The following is a 10,028-nucleotide window of genomic DNA, read 5'->3' as shown; positions in this document are numbered from 1 at the left end:
GCTGTTGTGTCCCTACCTTTACGGCGAGGTAGTATAGGCTGGTGTTCGGCTTGAGTTGCCGTTTTGTCCCGGCCACGTGGTGGTCGGTCAGCCGCGTTACGCGCTGATCGTACGGGCCCAAGTGCCTCGTCGTCGAATTGAGGTAGCAGTTTGCACTTCGGGTAACTTTTGGTTGGGCGCTCGAGGCCGTATTCCTTGACTGCAAGGACATTAGTCCACCTGTCGTTGAGTAGGTCTTGATCAGGTTGAAGCTGCTGCCGCTTCTTTTTCAGGCTCCTTTGTAGGATCAAAAGTATGTCTAGAGGGGGGGGTGATTAGACTACTTTGTCGGCGTACTGGGAACCAGGGTACCCAGACTTGCCTGTCTGCGGCCCACGTCGCGTTCTTGGTACGGCCCGGTAGGGCCCAGTTGATCGACCATCTTCTCAAGACCCTCGCGAGGGGGCCAGCCCTCGCGAGGAGAATGGCCAAGACCTCCTCAGGGAGCGGCCTCACCTAGGCTTCTTCGGAGGGGCGACCAAGACCTCTCCCTAGAGTGGCCTCGGCTAGGCTGCTTTAGGAGGGCGGAGATCTCAAGGCAAGGGTTGCCTCAGGAGGAGGCAGTGACGCAAGCCATGTCGAACCGTGCCAGCGGGCACCAGCGCGCGCCAGCGGGCGCAGTTTCCATAACGGTGCAAAGGAGACCGCACAGGCGCAGGTTCCCGAGGGGCGAGACAAAGGTTTCCCCTTTGGTGCAACAAGACCGAAGACCGCAAGGACGGCAGGAAGGATGTCATCGCCGAGCCCACCACCGCGTCACCGCCTGCCCCTTTTTGCAGGCGAAGACCACCTTTTGTCAGGATAGGAGTGTCCTTGTGTTCCCGCTCAAATGGCCGTTGTGGGATTCCCTTCCCGCCTAAACATTTCAGGGGAAGAGGACCCTGGCCGCCTATATAAGTAGCTAGGGTTCCATCATAGAGGGGATCGACCCATTGGGACTTAGACTAGCAAAGGAGCAAGAACATCCGTCTCCTCACCCTTCTTGAGCTCGCCTCCTGAGCTCAGGAAACCACTATACTTGTTCATACTCGAGCCCTCGTGAGGCCAATCCACTAAAGCAGGACGTAGGGTTTTACACCGCAAGGTGGCCAGAACCTGGGTAAACTCTTGTGTGCTCTACTTGTTTTCTTGCTTGCATTCCATTCCCACCACCAGGAGAAGAGCGAGGCGCTAGGTAGACGTGTAGTGGGAGAGATCTTCGTCACACCCCTGTGTTCGAATCTTAAGGGTCTTGCGGAGCCCGGAATTCGACATTTGGCGTGCCAGGTAGGGGGCGCGGCGAAATCTCGCCTCTCCACGACCTTGCCTCATTCTTCTCCAGCGACCCGGCTTACCCCAGCTTCGACGCCTCTGATGGCGGAGGCGCAGCCGACGCGCACCGAAGGATGTGGCGCTCGGACCGCTCGAGCGTCGCCCTTTGGCCAAGGGACGCGCCGCCACCCCGCCTTGATTGGCGCCGACGGCACGACGAGCGTCACCGACCCGCCGCTTGGAGACTGGCAGCCTCCACCGCCCACATGGCGCCAGAACCGCGCGGCGGCGCGTGCTGCCGGCCACGCCGCGGCAAACTCCCGGGACCAGCGCGAGACGGCAAACATGAGGGCCGAGCTGCTGGTAGCAAGGGAACTACTGAGATGCCAGTTGCTCGACGCCGGCCATGACCCTCAGGGTGGCCGAACTCCTCGATGCCGCTGCCACCGGGGCCGAGCCGTTCTGCTTCCGCATAACGTCTCCAGAGACTGGGGGCCGCCCCGACCGCGCGCGGTTGCCCGTGTGGGCAAGGCCAGCCACGACCTACGAGGGGGACGTGGGGTACGATTCTCTCAACCCTGCATACGACTCCGTCCAGCTGCCAGAGGCCCACCCGCATCAAGGCGCCGCCCACGGCGAAGATCCATCCAAAAGCGGTCTCTGGGCGGCACCCGATGCCCGACACCACAAGACATCGACGGTCGGGGGCTCGGGAATGCGGGGACAGGAACCTGGCCCTGCACCCCTGGCCATCAGCTCCCCGCCATCGCCACCGATGGCTATGGAGCAGGAATGAAGGAGGAACGCCCGCCCGCGCGAGCAATCGCGTGGGCCGGCGCACAGGCGGGGTGCTCCCAGACCCTGCCCTGCGAGAGGCGATGCCCGCCATGACCAGCAACACTTCACCATGGTCTCAGGATGCCTGGGGGGCACCCCAGGCCTCGTTCGAAGACAGAAAGGGAGAGAAGGCCCAGGCCAGGCCCTCGCCCCCTCATGCGTGACCCGTCGCGCACGAGCCCGCCCTAGATTTCGCCAGGGGCTCACTGGCGGCGGGTATGATGTGTGTGGGGAGGGGCCTCCTCTCCCTCCGCTCAAAGCTCAAGACGCCGCACCTCCCGGCGTGCCATCCCTCGGGCTGTGGAGGGTATGTCGGGGGGCGGTACACCAGCCCGTCCTATGCACGTCAGGAGGGCCCAAGACCGAGGCTTCATCCCCCCACTCACATGACCCCGTACCCTCTGGGTCTGTCCCTGATCAGGAGAGCTCAGGGGCCATTAGGAGCATGAGCGGGGCCGGGTCCCCCTCGCACCTTAGGACGTCGTGCTTCCGGCCGATGTTAGCCCCTCAGAGTGAAGCGTGCCTGGAGGTCGCGTAAGCGGTGTGCCTGGTGCTCGGCAGGGGGCCTATAGCTAAGGTCTCATCCCCCCACTATGCGCAGTGTCCCACCTCATGAACGCCACCTTCGGGTGGGCCCATGGCGGGAGCGGACTAGCGCGGGGCGGGGTCCTCAAGTGAAGGGCGGGCACGTTAGAAGATCTCCCCTCGTGACACTCTCACGTAATAATGAGTGAGGCTGTACACGCCCCGGAGTCTCCTGAGCGCCGCCCTGGGGCCACATGGGGGCTCCCACCCACGTCTTAGTGGAAGTACCATGCTCTGCGCTGGCCATCGACACTGCCCTCCAATGGCTATGCCCACATCAACCGGTGATAGCCCTACGCTCCGCGTTAGGGAGAAGACTGAAGACCCGCTCAGGGGCCGAACGCGGTCCCCCTCCTTTTTGCCATTCGCCCTTGCCTCTTTTGTATCTGCCTTCTGGAGCCGAGCTTGCGGCTGCGCGTTTAGCATTTGAAATAAAGGGGGGAAGTTTCTCGTTCGTGTTTTGCTGAGTTCTTTCGCTCTTTTCATTCTTAACCCCCCTTTGGCTAAAGCTGTCCGCAGCCGCGACCCCACTGGATCGCCCCTCGCAAGCAGGGCCGGGGCGCAGTGCGTATGTCCTGTCTGGCCCACGGCCGGACCGCCAATCCTCCCGCACCAGTCGCAAGTACTCACGAAACGCGCTCAAACAGGGTCGGCAGGCACTCCCTCTAAAACACAACATAGGCCGAGGCCCCGGCCTCAGGAGCGGACGTCACAAGGGAGTCCTCAAACCCATCCTTACATCGTCAAAAGCTCAAATTACATAATGTTCATCTTGACTGGCTCTAGGGCCATAGTCCAAAAACTTGTATGAAAAGAGCAGGACTGGGCTAAGCATCGGCTCCATCCACAAGACTGTCGGCGTCGTCCTCGGACGCTGGTGCATCTTCAACCGCCGGAACAAGCTCCGTCACCAACACATCCACATGGTCACTCACCCACGCCTCGACGTCGCCAGCAACCACATCGGGCACGGGCTCCAGCAGGGCCCTGAAGTCAGAGCGCGGGTCAAGGCGAAGAAGATTCCCGAAGATGCACGTGACCGCGCGTTGAAGAACGTCGCGGCTTTGCTCCTTGACAAGCTGTCGCGCCATCATGACCTGGCCCTCAAGACGATCAACCACTTCGCTGAAGAACTTGAGGTAGCAAGCGTCATCAGCTGTCAGGGGATCGTCGACCCTTGAACCAAGAAGCTCACGCAAGGCTCCGTTGGCCCTGTTCCCCAAGGCTGCGAGCATCTCCGAGCAGACCCTTCGCATTCCACGAGCATGGGCGGCTTCAGCAGGGCTCAGGGCTGCGGAGGCAGAAATGTCCTCCACCCGCTGGTAAAAGCGGGACAACTCTGCCCTCGCGGCGACGCGGGCCCTCTCGGACGCTTGTTTGCGGTGCTCGACCGCCGCGCAAGCCTCCTTCGACGCCCGTGCACGACGTTCCAAGGCAGAGCGAGCCGTCTCTAACGCCCGCGGACGACACTTGGAGCCCGCCAGCTCCCCCTCGAGGGCGGCGATCTTCTTCCGCAGCTCGTTGCCCTTCTCGACAAAGCGAGCCTCGTGGAGTTCCAGCTTCCCGCAATAGTCTTCCTATAAAACCCGGATCTCTAGGGCCGCCTTGGCCTCTCGACCGTCTAGCTCGACATCGGCCTCGACCACCTGGCGCTCCATCGTCTCTAGGCGCTTGCGCTCCATGCCCAGCTTCATCGCTTCAAGAGTCAACGCCTCCTCCCGCGCCAAGAGGCCAGCAGGGCCGTCACCAGCCGTAGCCGCGGCAAGGGCGGCCCTCCGAGCTCGCACTTGGCACTCGAGGGCTGCATTCAAGGCTTTGAGCTTGCGTTCATGATCCTCGGCACCACCCGGCGGCGATCGGCATCTCGGGCTTCCTCCAAAGCACGGTCGCGCGCTTCGTAAGCGGTGGCTAGGGATGCCTCCGCTTTCTCCAAGGCGACCTCATGCTGCCGTCGGCTCAGGTTGACAGCAGTCTTCAGCTTGCGCCACTCCTTTGAGAGGCGCAGGTCCTCAGCTCCGACGCGCTTGTCCACCTCGGCGACCTCATCCCCAAGGCGCCTGAAGACATCCGACGCCTCCCGCAGCAGGCCCTGGTGGACCACGCTCCAACGCTGCGCGGGACCCAGAAAACGACTGGGCCCATCTATGACATCCGGGCCGTCCAGAGGAGGCTCCTCCATGCCCTCAGCACGGGCCCGGGGGCTGGCCTCAGGAGCGGAGGGCGCCCCCAACGAGAAGGGAAGACGCAGGCCAGGCAGGCGGGTAGCGTTCGGGGCCGCCCCGAGGGCCTGCTGGTCCACAATAAAGGCAAGCCCTGGGCCCTGAGGCGAGCTCCCAGGGGGCCAGAGGCAGCCTTGCCCCAGGAGCACTCAGGGGCTGGGAGCGTGGTTCACAAACGAAAGTCCCGGCACGATCTCCGCCAAGGGCTTGGCGTGGTCCGAAGGGCGGGCACTGTCAGAAATACCTACAGGCCCTGTAGAACGGCCCTAAGGTGGGCTCGCGGTCGCCGTGGAGGGGGCCCTGACGAGCAAGGAATCAGGAAGGCCTCATCAAAGGGGTCAAGGAAACTAAGAGCACATACCTGCTCAGCATCGCCCGCTTCGTCCTCTTCAGAGCCCTGGGGGCTGGCCCACAGCTGCTCCGCATATTCCGCCTCCTTCTTAGCTCCGCGAGGGACAGCAGGGGGCTGCGAGGAGTTGACGTGCCCTGTGCAGGGGCATGACTGCGATGAGTGTCAGCGTCCCCCTTAGCGATGCTGGCCGCGGCTTTGGGGGCTGGGCAGCCCCCGTCATCAGCGTCCCCTGTGACCTCGAGGACTGGCTGGTGCCCTTCGCCCGCGTCTACCTCGGCGGCGGGACGCTGGGCCTCCCCTTCAACAACCTCGGGGGCCGTCGCGTCCCCACCGCCTCCTACCTCTGGTGTCAGCCGCGCCCCCACACCATCAGCTGCCCGATCTGGGGACGGCGTGGACCGAGCATCAGGAGCGCCACCGGACGTATTTGTCGCCAGGAGAAATGACGGGCTCGTGAGCCCTGGCACCACCTCCAGAGGGTTGTAGCAAGGTCCTGAGACGCCCTCCGGTAGCAGCCCACACGCATCGAAGCAGGGCATCTTCTCAGCATAAGCCCTCCCGGACACGGGAGCCAAGCACAAAGGAGTCGCGTAAGCGGAGCACACCCTGGGCACTTCACCAACGAGCAACAACAACATTTTGTGGAGTGTCTCGGGAGGAAGCGGTTTCCGTTGCAGGCACATCGGATCCCCCCACTTGGAGAGGGTCCACATCGGCCGAGAGTGGCGCTGGAGCGGGGCAATGCACACGACGAGGAAGTCCCTCACCACCATCCCCAGGGTCAGCCCGCTCTCCCTCAGGCTGGCCAGGCGGCGCCAGACTCGCTCCGCCTGTGGGTCCGAGAGGGCCTCGTGCCCCCATCCTGAGCTTGGCTCCGCAGGCGCGCGGGGAAGCTCAAGCAGAGGGCTGTGCGTAGTGGCGTCGACATACACCCATTGTCGACGGAACCCCGCCGTGGTCGGGCGGAGCGTGAAGTCAATCCCAGAGGCTGCGGTTGCCTCCACCGCGCGCAGCAACACACATCCCGGGCGCTGCCCCCGTCAATCAGACGGAGGGCGAAGAAGTGGCGAAGCAGGGCCATGGATGGAGGAATGCCGATGTAGACTTCACACAGGAACGCGAAACCGGAGAGGAGGACGATGGATCTCGGATCCAGATGCAGCGCTAAGACCTGGTAATGCGTGAGCACCGCATTGAAGAACTTGGAGAAAGGGGGGACAAGACCGGCGAAGATGGCATGGAGATGAAGCTGGATGTCGGTGGCGTTCATCTCCAGCACCAGCCGGGAGCAGGGCAGGCCTTGGTTGGTCCCCACTCATTGGATTCATTGGCCAGGGCATGGCGGACCTTGCCCATGCCCTCTTGGTTCACCACAAAGGAGCTGCCGAGCGCCGGCTCATGGCCCGGCGGCGGCGCAGCTGCCCCGATTACCCTCTTCCTTGCCCGGCGCGGCATGGCGGCGAGGGCAGGGGACAAAGGAAGCAAGGAGAAGAAGAAGGCGATGGGGGAGGAAGAAAGACAAGAGCGGCGGCAGGGGAGCTGCTTATCGTCTGCGCAATGGTCAAAACACATGATTGCCAAGGCTGCATGGGAAGTGGAGGCGCCACATCCCCTCCAACCATGACGCGCCAGCCTGGCCCACAGTCTTTGGGGCCCGTGATGCTTCGTCCTCGACTAGGCTTCACCCAAAAGCCAACTCCGTGTGCGCCTTGGGCCCGGGGGCTACTTTTGGCGTATTGGGAACCAGGGTACCCAGACTTGCCTGTCTGCGGCCCACGTCGCGTTCCTGGTACGACCCGGTAGGGCCCAGTTGATCGACCATCTTCTCAAGACCCTCGCGAGGGGGCCAGCCCTCGCGAGGAGAATGGCCAAGACCTCCTCAGGGAGCGGCCTCACCTAGCCTTCTTCGGAGGGGCGACCAAGACCTCTCCATAGAGTGGCCTCGGCTGGCTGCTTCGGGAGGGCGGAGATCTCAAGGCAAGGGCTGCCTCAGGAGGAGGCAGTGACGCAAGCCATGTCGAACCGTGCTAGCAGGCACCAGCGCGCGCCAGCGGGCGCAGTTTCCATATCGGTGCAAAGGAGACCGCACAGGCGCAGGTTCCCGAGGGGCGAGACAAAGGTTTCCCCTTTGGTGCAACAAGACCGAAGACCGCAAGGACGGCAGGAAGGATGTCATCACCGAGCCCATCACCGTGTCACCGGATGCCCCTTTTTGCAGGCAAAGACCACCTTTTGTCAGGATAGGAGCGTCCTTGTTTTCCCACTCAAATGGCCGTTGTGGGATTCCCTTCCCGCCTAAACATTTCGGGGGAAGAGGATCCTGGCCGCCTATATAAGTAGCTAGGGTTCCATCATAGAGGGGATCGACCCATTGGGACTTAGACTAGCAAAGGAGCAAGAACATCCGCCTCCTCACCCTTCTTGAGCTCGCCTCCTGAGCTCAGGAAACCACTGTACTTGTTCATACTCGAGCCCTCGCGAGGCCAATCCACTAAAGCAGGACGTAGGGTTTTACACCGCAAGGTGGTCTGAACCTGGGTAAACTCTTGTGTGCTCTACTTGTTTGCTTGCTTGCATTCCATTCCCACCACCAGGAGAAGAGCGAGGCGCTAGGTAGACGTGTAGTGGGAGAGATCTTCGTCACGCCCCTGTGTTCGAATCTTAAGGGTTTTGCGGAGCCCTAAATCCGACATACTTGACCAAATAAAACTTATCCTTTTCCCAATTTTAGTTCTTGGCAGATTTTAGCAACTTTGGACAAGTCAAGCAATCTTAATACAATTCAAGAAAGCATGCAAAGAGTATATGAGCAGCGGAAAGTAAAGCATGCAACTTGCAAGAATGTAAAGGGAAGGGTTTGGAGGATTCAAACGCAATAGGAGACACGGATGTTTTTGTCGTGGTTCCGATAGGTGGTGCTATCGTACATCCACGTTGATGGAGACTTCAACCCATGAAGGGTAACGACTGCGTGAGTCCACGGAGGGCTCCACCCACGAAGGGTCCACGAAGAAGCAACCTTGTCTATCCCACCATGGCCGTCACCCACGAAGGACTTGCCTTACTAGGGTAGATCTTCACGAAGTAGGCGATCTCCTTGCCCTTACAAACTGCTTGGTTCAACTCCACAATCTTGTCGGAGGCTCCCAAGTGACACCTAGCCAATCTAGGAGACACCACTCTCCAAGAAGTAACAAATGGTGTGTTGATGATGAACTCCTTGCTCTTGTGCTTCGAATGATAGTCTCCCCAACACTCAACTCTCTCACACAGGATATGGATTTGGTGGAAAGAAGATTTGAGTGGAAAGCAACTTGGAAAGGCTAGAGATCAAGATTCATATGGTAAGAATGGAATATTTTGGCCTCAACACAAGTGTAGGTGGTTCTCTCTCAGAAAAGGTAAGTTGGAAGTGTAGGTTCGTTCTGATGGCTCTCTCCATGAATGAAGAGGAGGTGGAGGGGTATATATAGCCTCCACACAAAATATAACCATTACACACAACTTGCCAATCTCGATGGGACCGAATCTTATAAACTCAGTTGGACCGATTCAGCAAATCTAGTGACCGTTAGGATTTTCGGTGGGACCGACATACAACTCGGTAGGACCGATATGGTTAGTGTTAGGGCATAACGTAATCTCAGTGAGACCGATTACACAAACTCGGTGAGACCGATTTTGGTAATAAGCTAACCAGAGAGTTGGTCAGGTAAACTCGGTGGGACCGATTCGCTCATTTCGATGAGACCGAAATGTTACGAAAGCGAAACAGAGAGTTTACATTGCAATTTCAGTGGGACCGATCGCTCATCTCGGTGGGACCGAAACGTTATGAAGGGAAACAGAGAGATTACAATCCCATCTCGGTGAGACCAAGATCCCTATCGGTGAGATCGATTTGCCTAGGGTTTGTGGCAGTGGCTATGACATCTGAACTCGGTCGCGCCGGATAGAAAGAATCGGTGGGGCCGAGTTTGACTTTTGGTTTAGGTAATATGTGGATGTGAGAAAGTAGTTGAGGGCTTTGGAGCATATCACTAAGCATTTTGAGCAAGAGCCTCATTAAGCAACACCTCATCCCTCCTTGATAGTATTGGCTTTTCCTATAGACTCAATGTGATCTTGGATCACTAAAATAGAAAATGTAGAGTCTTGAGCTTTGATCTTGAGCCAATCCTTTTGTCCTTAGCATTTTGAGGGGTCCACTTTTCTCATCCATGCCATTCCAATCATTGAGCTTTTCTGAAATATTAATCTTGAAATAGCATTAGCTCAATGAGCTATATGTTGTTAGGAATTACCAAAACCACCTAGGGATAGTTGCACTTTCAATCTCCCCCTTTTTGGTAATTGATGACAACATATAGATCAAAGCTTCGACAAATGATAATAAGAGTGAAAAACATTGTCGCTTTGAGAAGTATGTGGAAAGCAAGAGCTCCCCCTAAATTTGTGCATAGTTTAAGATTTGCTTTGGACTGCAAATGCACAATGAGTTAGGATCATGGGTTACTCTTCCATGTCACATACATCTTGGTGGAGCGCTCAAAATGATAATAATTAAATACATGCACTCATCACCAAGCAAAGTGAATGATCATATGGGGATATAAAAGGATAATGTCATCCAACAAGCATTAAGGTAGCATATGATCAAACACATGATCATCCAAGTATCACACAAAAGCATAAAGTATCTCAAACACCAAAAAAACAAGAGAGAACAAAGAGCAACACTCTCT

Source organism: Triticum urartu, chromosome 2A, assembly GCF_056163025.1.
Source record: "Triticum urartu cultivar PI428250 chromosome 2A, HENAU_Tu73, whole genome shotgun sequence".
NCBI classification, from domain to species: domain Eukaryota; kingdom Viridiplantae; phylum Streptophyta; class Magnoliopsida; order Poales; family Poaceae; genus Triticum; species Triticum urartu.
This window is presented reverse-complemented; position numbering follows the sequence as displayed.